This window comes from Vidua macroura, chromosome 1 (assembly GCF_024509145.1).
Source record: "Vidua macroura isolate BioBank_ID:100142 chromosome 1, ASM2450914v1, whole genome shotgun sequence".
NCBI lineage: Eukaryota > Metazoa > Chordata > Aves > Passeriformes > Viduidae > Vidua > Vidua macroura.
In genome coordinates this window covers 154,422,838-154,436,992 of record NC_071571.1, presented here as the reverse complement: position 1 = coordinate 154,436,992, position 14,155 = coordinate 154,422,838, and the positions used below count along the sequence as shown (strand labels likewise).

General features: G+C 47.7%; 1 long non-coding RNA gene across 1 annotated transcript; it reads right to left on the bottom strand.

Annotated features, from left to right (window-relative positions):
* Positions 1–2,876: 2,876 nt before the first annotated feature.
* Positions 2,877–3,886, bottom strand: LOC128817921 (uncharacterized). Its single transcript, XR_008440344.1, has 3 exons — positions 3,811–3,886; positions 2,992–3,077; positions 2,877–2,888 (listed from the first exon to the last, which is right to left on the bottom strand). It is a non-coding gene; the product is annotated as an uncharacterized LOC128817921 (long non-coding RNA).
* Between the last annotated feature and the right edge of the window lie 10,269 nt (positions 3,887–14,155).

Here is a 14,155-nt window from a genome sequence, read left to right as displayed (position 1 = left end):
GTGAAGCAACGTATCATAAAAAATCCCATTATTATCACTACACAGCTATACGTATATACATATATCTATCTACAGATAGATAGATCATATATCCATCTCAACAGCAGCATCTGGGACCGATTCCTGTTTTCTCTCTTGTCTCCTAAATTTATTAGCCATAGAGGATGGAGTAAGGAAATCATTTTATTTATCACCTTGTTCTCCAGAAACCTGAAAAACAAAATAAAACAGAACAAAAAGAAAAAAAAAGAAAACCACATTTGAAAGGCAGATCCTCACCAGCAGCTGGTCCATCTCCTACGGGGGACCATATTCTAGGGCACTTTTGGTGCACTTGCCTGAACCTGTCAGGGCACTCTGTGCCTGCAGAAGAGATTTTTTTTGTCAGGGAGAGGCAAGGGGAGGAGAAATAACGTTCTAGACAGCTCAAATCCATTACTGTGCCACTTCCTGTGCAGCAGGTCCTGTGACAGGATGGGAACTGAGGGTGCTTGAAATTTAAAAGCTAAAGACACCAGCACAAGGTGTCCTTTTGCTTTGTCAAGGAAGTGATTCCCAAATCACACAGCCCCCCCACCATCGTCCCTCCTACCACTACCTGAAAGCCTCTTGATTCTCTTCTCAAAAACACAAGGGACACCTCAGAGTTCAGCAAGTTCTGCCAGTGCAGCCCTCGGTGCCCCCGTCTCCAGGTCTGTCCCCCTTGCTTTCATCCTCAGCCACGTCATTCTTCAGCCGTGGACAGGAAATTGTCCCCATTTCTCCCGTACTTGGCTGGTTACCTTTTCTCTAAGCCGTGCAGGACCCCCGAGAGGAGGCTGTGATCCTCTATCAGCTCATGGGCAGCTCTAGAGGTGACACGGGCAGCACTCCGTCGTATCTCCAGAATACGACGCTGAAACAGAGAATGCAACTTGTTCTTTTACAGCCAAGATCTGATTATCTAAAATAAAATGAGCAATTTGGCTGGTACCCCATCAACTTCCAGCTAAAATGAACACCGCCTGTTCTCAGCAACTCCAGAGAAGGAAAGACATTCTCCCTTCAACGCTTCGCACCACAGGTGCTGCTCTTACAAGAAGTATTCAGGTAGCAAGACAATTTTCTCTTTTTGTCCGAGGTTTTGATACCTGAAATCCTCAGGGTGGATGCTCCCAAACCTGAGAGCTCCCGGCAGGCGAGGTTCCCTCCTGCCGAAGCACTGTGCAGGTGACAAACGTGCTGGCTGGGGAAATAGAGACCCCAAAAAGAAAAGGCCCCGACTGCAGGAGCAAAACCACGGCACCCCCGTGAGGCTCCACGACGGCAGGAACCGGTCCCAGTTTCAGGGGATAAGGATGGGACCGGTTTAGACACAAGCAAAATTATTTCTCCCTCCACACATCCACAAAACCAACAAGGAACAGATTTTCAAGAGGACCAAGGCAGAATCAGCTATTCCTTTCTGTTTGGTACTTGAGATCTCGAGGCCAATACAAGCTTTTGTGGTTTTGGGGTATTTGGGAACTGTTCTTTTTCAATTCTTACCTGGGAGCCCTGGTCACACAAAGGACTGCTGAAAAAGGCAAGAATGACCTGGAAAATCCTCTGGTAGACATAGAGCTCACAGCAATGTTTGTCACGCAGCCCTTCCCCAAGAAATCTGAGGATCCACTCGTGCTGTTTTGTACTGGAAGCCATAAAGAAAAATACCACCGTCAGACATTCCGACATTTCCAAAGGATACCTGCTCCTAAGAGCACAAAACCCCGGTTCCCTCTGAGTGCCAGCTCAGGAATTACCACAGCTTGTTCTGGACTTCTCAATTTTCCATTCCTATCAAATTTAATCGCTAACATCCATTGGGAACAGTCAGTCTGCAGCCCAAACATGCAGTGGAAATGGAATTTTACAAGTTGCTGTTTCTAAAATACTTCAGTTGAACTCCAAGTTACTAACCTAAACTCAAAGAGGAATTGTAGCTAGCCGGGGCAGAACATTCTTTTCTTGTGCTCACAGAGCATACACAGCACAACTCATTGTGCGTTAGTATTAAGAAGACAACAAAAACCTCACAGAAATAACATTTTGAATTCCTATATGAAACAGAAGAAAGACGCTTCTAATTAACTACCTGTGGGAGAATGAGGTTTCATTGTATTTTTGCGGCTGTTTCTAATACATTTCTGAAGAATTACTGGGTACCTAAAATGGGACTCTTACCTCAAAATCAAAACTGTAGAAAAGCTGGAGAAAACCTGGTACCTTTCTCAGGTCCAAATACCAGTGTGACAGAAGGAATCTCTTTACCCTTATGTACACGTGCTCCTCTGTAAAGAGAAAAAGCTGGCATGGTGGAGGAGGACAGCGCTCCCAATCCACAAGCACGGACGACAATTCGTGGAAGCTGCAGTCAGTGAGCGTGCAGCGCTCCGAGCTGGGAGAACAGCCCGGCAACTGCAGAAGGCCTTTGCTCTGAGGCGCGTTCCCATTGCTGCCCACCCTCCCCTTCTCTTGCCCAGGAGGAAAAGCTCAGGCAAGAGCGCACGAGCAGAGAGCAGGTGAGGGGATCAACACTCCCCAGGGCTCTGTTTTTCACCCCAGCAGTGACACACGCAGCACGTTCCAGTACCTGGCTTCAGGATCTGCTGTGCCACACGAGCAGCGCAGAGGGTGAGGGAGAAGGTGAACCTGAGGCTTGGCTGCCTGATTCCGTTCTGCACGGCATCCAAGAGATACAGCAACGGCAAGGGCCCCGGGAGAGAAGCCTGAAGCACAGCCCAAATGAACACAGCAGGAGCACAAAGACATCGATCAGCTTCCGGGACATTTCACGGGTCACACAGGTAAGAGCCCCAGTTCAGCAAATCTGAGGGTTTGGTGACGTCAGGATCAAAACACCCGGAAACCTGTGAGAAAGAAACTGAACTGCACCCGGCTAAAAGCCGTCCCTGCCTCAAACTCCTTCAAACAACTTGTTCACGAGGAGGCAGGGATTGATTCAATACTCACCAGCCCATCTGGCCAAGGTCAGAGCTCTGTGCCCACCCAGGACACGGCAGCCAGCAGGGACCCTTCTCCCACTCTCCAGCACGGACCTGTGAAGCCAGGGAGAAGTTTACGGAGCAGCAACAGCCAGAAGATGCTCTCTGCTTCCGTACGCTCTCTGATCCATCACTCCCAAGGAAAGTCCCCACGGATCGGAAGCAACCACCTCTCATTTCTCCTCCGCAATCATCACTGCCTTGCCTTTCTCTGCAAGCGTTTCCTCCCGTGCCCGTCCCCAGAGCACCTTTAGTCCATCTTTTCCTCCCAACCGCAGCTCTCCAGCACAAATGCCACTCCTCACACAGACAAAGCAAACAGTCATCTGCCTCAGCTTTTGGCCTAGAAAGCAAAAACCTCAACGCGTCCGCCTACGTGATTAAAACACAGAGACGCACGGGTGGACATAGATGGAAAGCTTTTCAGGAGAGAAAAGAGCTGATTCGCTAGCACGCCTCCATACAGCTTCAGAAAAATCAGAATCCACAGCAACTCCTAAGACCCCCTGCTGAGGAACCCAGCCCTCCTGGGAACACCCAATTCAGCAGCCACGGGAAAAGGATGGGAGAAGCCAAGCTTGGGGTGAAAAAAAGATGACATCAATACAGCAGCCTGTAAAAAGCCTTCACACAGCAACAGTGGGAACCAGTCCCATTTGCTCCGTCCCTGCTTTTTGGGATGACACAAACAGGAAATGAAAACACGTGAAACACAAGGCACACCTATAGGGCGTACCAGGTGCTCCTTTTGGCAGCGTGGACGACAAAGGTCTCTCTGCGCACTTACAGGCAGCCCGGTTTCAATCCATCCTTAGCCCAAGCCTTCCTCGCCTCCCATTCGCCAGCGCTCTGCGCTGGCCTTTGGAGCGCTGGCCCCGTCCTCCCGCAGCAGCACGGCACCGGAACACAGCGAGGCAAAGCGTGCCGGAGCCGCCCGTGCTGTCAGCGTACCTGTCAGCTCCCGGCGGTGGGCAACTCCGGCCCTGCGGGCAAGGGGGAGACGGCTCGGGCACCTCCAGCGGCTGCTCTGCCCCGATGCTTTCGCGTTCTCCTGCATTTCCCTGCAGCGGAGGGGGTCCGGGACGGGGGCGGATCGTGTCAGAGTGGAGACGGCGGGGAAGCACGGGGAGGCGGCGGGAACGCGGCGGGACGAGACAGGGACGCGGCGGGACGGCGACGACTCGCTTGACCTTCCAAAGATGGCGGCAGGAGGGGCGGGGAAAGCCGGGGCCCCGCTCCGCCGCCTGCGCGCCGCCCCGGCGGCATTTTCCGGCACGCGGTCGCTTCCAGCGTCTAGAGAGGGACGCGCGCGGGGATCGGGAAAGGGGAGTGCAGCCCTGTTCCGACGCCGCTCGCCCCCCGCCCGCCGCCCCCGGCCCGTGAGCGCTGCGACCGCGCCTCCGCCGCCCGCCGAAAGCGGCCCCGCCGGGCCGCCCTCGCCGCTGCCGTTCTTCTCGGTCATCGGGTCCCTTTGCTCTCCCGAATCTCCTTCACCCCTCCCCTCTATTTACAGACACCGCCCCGCTTGCCGCTCGCTCCCGCGCCTCGCCCTTCCCACGCTCGGCAGCCGTCCTTCCCCCCTCAGCCGGCACCCAGCGGCGAGGGGCAGGGCGCTGGCTGGGGGGGGGCTGCAGTACCGCTCTCTGTCCACAAGGCGGCAGCACCGCCGCCGGCCACAGCCGGGGGCTGCCGCTCGCCCGGAGGGAAGGGAGGCAGAAAAGAACGGGGGCGATCCCCTTGGAAAAATCCTGAAAAATAAATGGCCCAAAAAACACCCGCACACAAACTAAAACACACTGCCTCTAACCCAATACAACCCCTCCAAAATCCTTTTCTTTTAAACTCTCTCTAACTATCTTTCATATTTATACTTTTCACATTCCCATTTATCATGTATATTGATGCATGATGTTATTTCGATTCTATATTAAATATCTTCCTATGACTTCTATTTATTTCTATTTTATCTTTTTATAGATCTAGATATATATATGATACATTTCTATATTTATATTGCAAAAATAGTTCTGTTATTTAAAATAAAAGCCCTGCCTGTAACCAAATTCTAGCTCTATGATATTAATATTAACGATCTCTTATTTAAAAGAAAAATGCTGCCTGAAACCCACCCGCCCGCGGCGCAAGTGTGGCAACAGCCCGTGTCCGCAGTACTGGCAAGGCCGCGGGAAATCCCGGCGGGGCGGCGCCTGCGTGGCGCGCGGGCAGTGCAGCACGCGGACCACGATTTTCCCGCGCTTTTTTTTTTTTTTTTTTTTTTTTTTTTTTTTTTTTTTTTTCCCCTATCTGCCATATTGAGAAGGTCAAGAGTGTCCCGGCCGCCGCGACACTTTCAAGATGGCGGCCGCGTGAGGCCCTCGGAAGGGAGAGGCGTTTTTGCCGATGCCTGTCGGCGCCCGCTCACAACCTGACCGCCCGCGCAGCCGCTGAGCTCACAGTCCGTGGCCACGACACGGGAAAAAGCGAAAAAAATCCCGCGGGGCGGCGCCGGCGTCAGGGTGGCGTGCAGGCAGTGCAGTAAACAGACCGTGGTCCTCGTTTTTCCCGCCTTTTTTGCCGCCATATTGGGAAGGTCAAGCGAGTCCGCGACAACCCACTCCCAAGATGGCGGCCGCGGGAGGACCTCGGGCGAGGGCTGCAGTCCCGCACTCTGGCCACAAGGCGGCGGCACTGCCGCCCGCCCTGGGGCTGCAGGCGGGGAAGGCGCGCAAAGAAGAACAGGCGCGACCCCCTTCAAAACATCCTCTGCAATAAATGCCCCTAAACAGCCCGCACGAAACCAAAAAACACCGACAAAAAAAAAAAAAACAACAACAAAAAAAAAAACTGCCTCTAACCCAATAATAACCAAAATAAAAAATCTTTTCTTTTAAGCTATATTTCAATCTATATTATTTTTATATTTTTTATATTTATATTCACATTTTGATTTAAAATGTATACTGATGTATAATGATCATTTTATAATTTCTTACATTCATTCATATTACTTAAAGTTTATTTTATTTTATATTTTTATGCATGTCTAAATATATTGATTACATATTTCTATATTTAGATTGATATTTCTAAAAGGTTTATATTTTTAAAAATAAAATCCCTGCATCTATCCAAGTAAAAACCTAAAAAAAAAAAAAAAAAAAAAAACCTCTTTTAAACTGTTTGTAAATTTATCTATATATTTTTCGCATTTATATTCAAATTTGCATTTTAAAGGTAGATTGATATATGTCGTTATTTATATTCTATCTCTTCCTATTGCTTATTTTTACTTATATTTTATATTTTTATATCTATCTTTATACATTGATTATATATTTTTATATTTAGAAGTCTATCAAAATAAAATGTATATTCATATTTTTTTAAATAAAAACCCTGCCTCGAACCAAATAAAAACCAAAAAAGCCCTTTCTTTAAACAATATTTAAATATTTATAGCATATTTTCATCATTATAATCACATTTGCATTTATACTTTCTATGGATGGATTATATTTATAAATGTATATAATATATATAATAAGATAACAAGATAGATAAAATATTATATATATTATATTTCATACATACTGCTAATACTTCTATTTACTTACATTTTAATTTTTATATAGATTTTAATGTACGTATGATATACTTCTATACATAGATTTCTAACTTATTTATATTTCTAATTTTTACAATAAAAACCCTGCCTACTAACAAATACAAAATTTTAAAAATCCTTTTATTTTAAACTATATTTGAATATTTCTATATTCATGCTTTTGATATTTACATTTACATGCTCTTGTATATTATATTACAGTATATTGACGTACTATATTTAGATAGATATAATATATTACATGTAATGTGGTATAATAAGACATATACACTAGAATATCTATGAGGTATTGTATCGATTTCTGTGATTTTGTATTTTTTTCTATTTTCTATTTATATTTATATATACACGTATATTAATTATACATTACATCCTCACAGCGCATACCTGGGGCTGTTCTGGCTTTCTTTCCAAATGAATTTAGCAATACTTTCCTATTTTTACCAATACCTATAAAAACGAAACATTTGCCAGGATTTAGTAGTATTCTACACACCCCCCTCCCTGTGCATTTTGGGGGCAGCTTTGGGTCCCTCGGGGGGACGGCACCCGGCAGGACCCCCCCTCATTCGCCACCCACCTGCTCCTCCGCCGCAGCGTGCGTCCCTCTCCTAGGGACCTTAGGGTGCCCCAAATGACACCAGAGCCCCGAGTCTTCACCCCTTTTTCCTGGCCCCCAAAGAAGGCACAGAACGAGTCTTAACTGCCCTGGACAGCAGCCCAGCACTTGCTTCCATCCCTTTCCACATGTACATCCCCCCCGAAAGGGACTCTGCCGCAACAAGAAAGGGGGGCAGCCGCCAGAAGGGTCGAAGCTCCTGCCCAGCCTCGCTGTCACGGGCGAGGGGCAGGGAGAGGGAGCGGCAGAGACGGCGGGGACGCGGCACGGACGGCACGGCACCGAGCGGGGGCCGCTCTCAGCGCGATGCCGGCAAAGCCGCAGGTCCGGCGGGGCCGGGCGGGGTTTGACCGGCACGGGGGGATCCGCCGAGAGCCTCCGGCCCCGTGCGGGGGGACTCCCGCAAGGGCCCGGGGCCGCCGGGCTCCGGCCCTCTGGGCTTTATGCTCCGGCGCCCCCGGCCCCGCGGCTGCGGGGAAAGAAGGAACGGGGCGACGGCAAGAGAGGAGGGCTAGCAGGGCGTGAGACAGCGTATGGAGGGAGGGAGGTCGGGCTGTGGAGGAAAGCGGGAGGGCAAGGGAAAGGCCGGGAGCGGGGAAGAGGGACGGTGCACAGAGGAGGGAGAGAAGAGGAATAGAACGGAGGAGCGGGATAGGGACAGGGCAGTGGGGGTCGGGTTTGCGAGGGAGAGGAGGGGAGGGTCCGCGGACAAAGAACAGGAATACGGGGAGGAGGAAGGAAGGGTAGAGGGGGGGACGGGAGGGGAGACCGAAAAGGGAGAGAAAGGGGTCGGCTTTGGGGAGAGAGGGAACTAAGGGATAGAGAGAGAAAGAAGGGGAATACGGGAAGGAGGAAGAAAGGAAGAAGGATTGGTAGAGAGAGGGACAAGAGGGGCTCGAGCCTCAGAGAGCGCCGATCCACCCCGAGCCCGCCCCGGCGGCCCGCCCTGCTCGGGATGCTGCGCTCGGCGGAGCTCGGCTCGGTTCGGCCCCACTCGGCTCCTCGCCTACACTCGGGCTGTTCTCCGCTAGACTCGGCTGGATTCGCCTCTTCGGCGCAGCTCGGCTCGCCTCAACTCGGAGCCGCTCGCTCCGCTCGGCTCCGTTCGGCTCCGCTCGGCTCCCCGCGGCAGCGCGCCTCCCGCGCACGCGCACAGCTCGCCGCTCTCCTGCCGCCGAGCCCCGCGCCCGGCCCGGCCGGCGCACGGAAACCCCCGCGCCACATCAGAGCCAGCACTTTCTGCGCTAAACCCTTTCTGTCCTAGAAGGAGATAAACTTCTCTACCTCCTTCGTCTCCTCAGTTTTCTTCTTTGATTTCAAAATCAGAGTTACAAAAACCTACTCAACTACAAGACTCAGTAAGTAGCCGAGAAAGTAGTCCCGTCAATTTCAGAACCTAAAGAACACGTTATACTTAAGTTTCCACACTTAAAAAAAGAAAAATCACACACGAGTCCTACTCACTGTGTCAAGCCTTATTTAAAACACACAAAAAAACCCTAAAAGAAATCGTTCCACAACCAAAACAGAACAAACAAGTAACACTAACTAAAACCACGCATCCAAATACACTGTTTATCAGTCACCAACCCGAAAAATCTCTTTTCAACGTGTCTCGTTTGTATACCTCCTCACAACTAACCTTATCCTTTACAAACACTAAATTGCAAATCAAAAAACTTACACATAACATAAACTCTTCAAATAACATTTATACACTCATACCCCAAATTACAGGTAAACCACCAAAAGTAAAATTACTCAAATCATTACAAACAAATACTTGTACAATATTTAGTTACAAAACAACCCCCAAACCACACAAAACCACAAAGAAGTTACCTCAAAACAGCAAACCTACAATTTAAAACAATTAATCCACTAAGACCAAACTTAACAATAATACATTAAAAAAACACCAAAAAAAAAAAAAAAAACCAAAAAAACCACAAACAAACAACCAAAAAAAAAGAACACCCACCCAAAAATACCCAATCGCTCCAACACAAATTTACTTCTCAGGATCAAAACAGTACAACCTTTTAATAACCTAATTCTATTATTTCTGCATCTCTTTTAACACCTAAAATAACTACAACTCACACTTGAACCACATTAAATGAACTTACTTATTAACTAGCCAAATGAAACAATAACACATCTATAACATTAAATAAATTACTGCCAAATAGGAACATCTTTAAACATACTACCTTACAAAATAAAACAACTGTTCATTTTTTATTATTCACACACAATCATAAACATAAAACATTTAAAAAATATATAAATTGATGAAATCACAAGAAATCAATTTACAAAAACATTACAAAAATTTTAAATTAATCAATCACACATAAATAAAAAATAACGAAATAATATTTTCAAGAATTAAAACATCACTAAATAACTTAAATCATTATTAAAAACTAAAATACTCATTAATAATTACTGCTTTTTATCTCCCCTACCGATTTAAATTTTTACATAGAACTCTACAAAAATCCTTAACAAGTAGATTTATAACTTAAATTTAAAACATTTATAGATAAACATACTTCATGAATAATCTACACACCAAACAACTAAACTAACAAGAAAAACCTAATAAAATACTAATATATTCATAACATCAAAACCCCAAATCATTAACATAAAAACCCATATAAACACATGAAAATACCTACAGTTAAAAAAGACGTACCTTAATGAACAATATTCATAGCTTAATAATTCATTACAAACTCTTACCAATTAACGATTAACATTAATTACTTGATACCAATAAAATACAAGAAAATGTTACTTTAGCCAATAACTATAATAAAATATCATAACTAATAACTTAAAATCACACTTTATTAAAAATATAAAACGGTGAAGCAACGTATCATCAAAAATCCCATTATTATCACTACACAGCTATACGTATATACATATATCTATCTACAGATAGATAGATCATATATCCATCTCAACAGCAGCATCTGGGACCGATTCCTGTTTTCTCTCTTGTCTCCTAAATTTATTAGCCATAGAGGATGGAGTAAGGAAATCATTTTATTTATCACCTTGTTCTCCAGAAACCTGAAAAACAAAATAAAACAGAACAAAAAGAAAAAAAAGAAAAGAAAACCACATTTGAAAGGCAGATCCTCACCAGCAGCTGGTCCATCTCCTACGGGGGACCATATTCTAGGGCACTTTTGGTGCACTTGCCTGAACCTGTCAGGGCACTCTGTGCCTGCAGAAGAGATTTTTTTTTTTGTCAGGGAGAGGCAAGGGGAGGAGAAATAACGTTCTAGACAGCTCAAATCCATTACTGTGCCACTTCCTGTGCAGCAGGTCCTGTGACAGGATGGGAACTGAGGCTGCTTGAAATTTAAAAGCTAAAGACACCAGCACAAGGTGTCCTTTTGCTTTGTCAAGGAAGTGATTCCCAAATCACACAGCCCCCCCACCATCGTCCCTCCTACCACCACCTGAAAGCCTCTTGATTCTCTTCTCAAAAACACAAGGGACACCTCAGAGTTCAGCAAGTTCTGCCAGTGCAGCCCTCGGTGCCCCCGTCTCCAGGTCTGTCCCCCTTGCTTTCATCCTCTGCCACGTCATTCTTCAGCCGTGGACAGGAAATTGTCCCCATTTCTCCCGTACTTCCCTGGTTACCTTTTCTCTAAGCCGTGCAGGACCCCCGAGAGGAGGCTGTGATCCTCTATCAGCTCATGGGCAGCTCTAGAGGTGACACGGGCAGCACTCTGTCATATCTCCAGAATACGACGCTGAAACAGAGAATGCAACTTGTTCTTTTACAGCCAAGATCTGATTATCTAAAATAAAATGAGCAATTTGGCTGGTACCCGATCAACTCCCAGCTAAAACGAACACCGCCTGTTCTCAGCAACTCCAGAGAAGGAAAGACATTCTCCCTTCAACGCTTCGCACCACAGGTGCTGCTCTTACAAGAAGTATTCAGGTAGCAAGACAATTTTCTCTTTTTGTCCGAGGTTTTGATACCTGAAATCCTCAGGGTGGATGCTCCCAAACCTGAGAGCTCCCGGCAGGTGAGGTTCCCTCCTGCCGAAGCACTGTGCAGGTGACAAACGTGCTGGCTGGGGAAATAGAGACCCCAAAAAGAAAAGGCCCCGACTGCAGGAGCAAAACCACGGCACCCCCGTGAGGCTCCACGACGGCAGGAACCGGTCCCAGTTTCAGGGGATAAGGATGGGACCGGTTTAGACACAAGCAAAATTATTTCTCCCTCCACACATCCACAAAACCAACAAGGAACAGATTTTCAAGAGGACCAAGGCAGAATCAGCTATTCCTTTCTGTTTGGTACTTGAGATCTCGAGGCCAATACAAGCTTTTGTGGTTTTGGGGTATTTGGGAACTGTTCTTTTTCAATTCTTACCTGGGAGCCCTGGTCACACAAAGGACTGCTGAAAAAGGCAAGAATGACCTGGAAAATCCTCTGGTAGACATAGAGCTCACAGCAATGTTTGTCACGCAGCCCTTCCCCAAGAAATCTGAGGATCCACTCGTGCTGTTTTGTACTGGAAGCCATAAAGAAAAATACCACCGTCAGACATTCCGACATTTCCAAAGGATACCTGCTCCTAAGAGCACAAAACCCCGGTTCCCTCTGAGTGCCAGCTCAGGAATTACCACAGCTTGTTCTGGACTTCTCAATTTTCCATTCCTACCAAATTTAATCGCTAACATCCATTGGGAACAGTCAGTCTGCAGCCCAAACATGCAGTGGAAATGGAATTTTAGAAGTTGCTGTTTCTAAAATACTTCAGTTGAACTCCAAGTTACTAACCTAAACTCAAAGAGGAATTGTAGCTAGCCGGGGCAGAACATTCTTTTCTTGTGCTCACAGAGCATACACAGCACAACTCATTGTGCGTTAGTATTAAGAAGACAACAAAAACCTCACAGAAATAACATTTTGAATTCCTACATGAAACAGAAGAAAGACGCTTCTAATTAACTACCTGTGGGAGAATGAGGTTTCATTGTATTTTTGCGGCTGTTTCTAATACATTTCTGAAGAATTACTGGGTACCTAAAATGGGACTCTTACCTCAAAATCAAAACTGTAGAAAAGCTGGAGAAAACCTGGTACCTTTCTCAGGTCCAAATACCGGTGTGACAGAAGGAATCTCTTTACCCTTATGTACACGTGCTCCTCTGTAAAGAGAAAAAGCTGGCATGGTGGAGGAGGACAGCGCTCCCAATCCACAAGCACGGATGACAATTTGTGGAAGCTGCAGTCAGTGAGCGTGCAGTGCTCTGAGCTGGGAGAACAGCCCGGCAACTGCAGAAGGCCTTTGCTCTGAGGCGCGTTCCCATTGCTGCCCACCCTCCCCTTCTCTTGCCCAGGAGGAAAAGCTCAGGCAAGAGCGCACGAGCACAGAGCAGGTGAGGGGACCGACACTCCCCAGGGCTCTGTTTTTCACCCCAGCAGTGACACACGCAGCACGTTCCAGTACCTGGCTTCAGGATCTGCTGTGCCACACGAGCAGCGCAGAGGGTGAGGGAGAAGGTGAACCTGAGGCTTGGCTGCCTGATTCCGTTCTGCACGGCATCCAAGAGATACAGCAACGGCAAGGGCCCCGGGAGAGAAGCCTGAAGCACAGCCCAAATGAACACAGCAGGAGCACAAAGACATCGATCAGCTTCCGGGACATTTCACGGGTCACACAGGTAAGAGCCCCAGTTCAGCAAATCTGAGGGTTTGGTGACGTCAGGATCAAAACACCCGGAAACCTGTGAGAAAGAAACTGAACTGCACCCGGCTAAAAGCCGTCCCTGCCTCAAACTCCTTCAAACAACTTGTTCACGAGGAGGCAGGGATTGATTCAATACTCACCAGCCCATCTGGCCAAGGTCAGAGCTCTGTGCCCACCCAGGACACGGCAAACAGCAGGGACCTTTCTCCCACTCTCCAGCACGGACCTGTGAAGCCAGGGAGAAGTTTACAGAACAGAAGCAGCCAGAAGATGCTCTCTACTTCCATATGCTCTCTGATCGATCATTCCCAAGGAAAGTCCCCACGGATCGGAAGCAACAACCTCTCATTTCTCCTCCGCAATCATCACTGCTTGCCTTTCTGTGCGTTTCCTCCCGTGCCCGTCCCCAGAGCACATTAAGTCCATCTTTTGTTCCCAACCGCAGCTCTCCAGCACAAATGCCACTCCTCACACACACAAAGCAAACACTCATCTGCCTCAGCTTTTGGCCTAGAAAGTAAAAACCTCAACGCGTCCGCCTACGTGATTAAAACACAGAGACGCACGGGTGGACATAGATGGAAAGCTTTTCAGGAGAGAAAAGAGATGATTCGCTAGCACGCCTCCATACAGCTTCAGAAAAATCAGAATCCACAGCAACTCCTAAGACCCCCTGCTGAGGAACCCAGCCCTCCTGGGAACACCCAATTCAGCAGCCACGGGAAAAGGATGGGAGAAGCCAAGCTTGGGGTGAAAAAAAGATGACATCAATACAGCAGCCTGTAAAAAGCCTTCACACAGCAACAGTGGGAACCAGTCCCATTTGCTCCGTCCCTGCTTTTTGCGATGACACAAACAGGAAATGAAAACACGTGAAACACAAGGCACACCTATAGGGCGTACCAGGTGCTCCTTTTGGCAGCGTGGACGACAAAGGTCTCTCTGCGCACTTACAGGCAGCCCGGTTTCAATCCATCCTTAGCCCAAGCCTTCCTCGCCTCCCATTCGCCAGCGCTCTGCGCTGGCCTTTGGAGCGCTGGCCCCGTCCTCCCGCAGCAGCACGGCACCGGAACACAGCGAGGCAAAGCGTGCCGGAGCCGCCCGTGCTGTCAGCGTACCTGTCAGCTGCCGGCGGTGGGCAACTCCGGCCCTG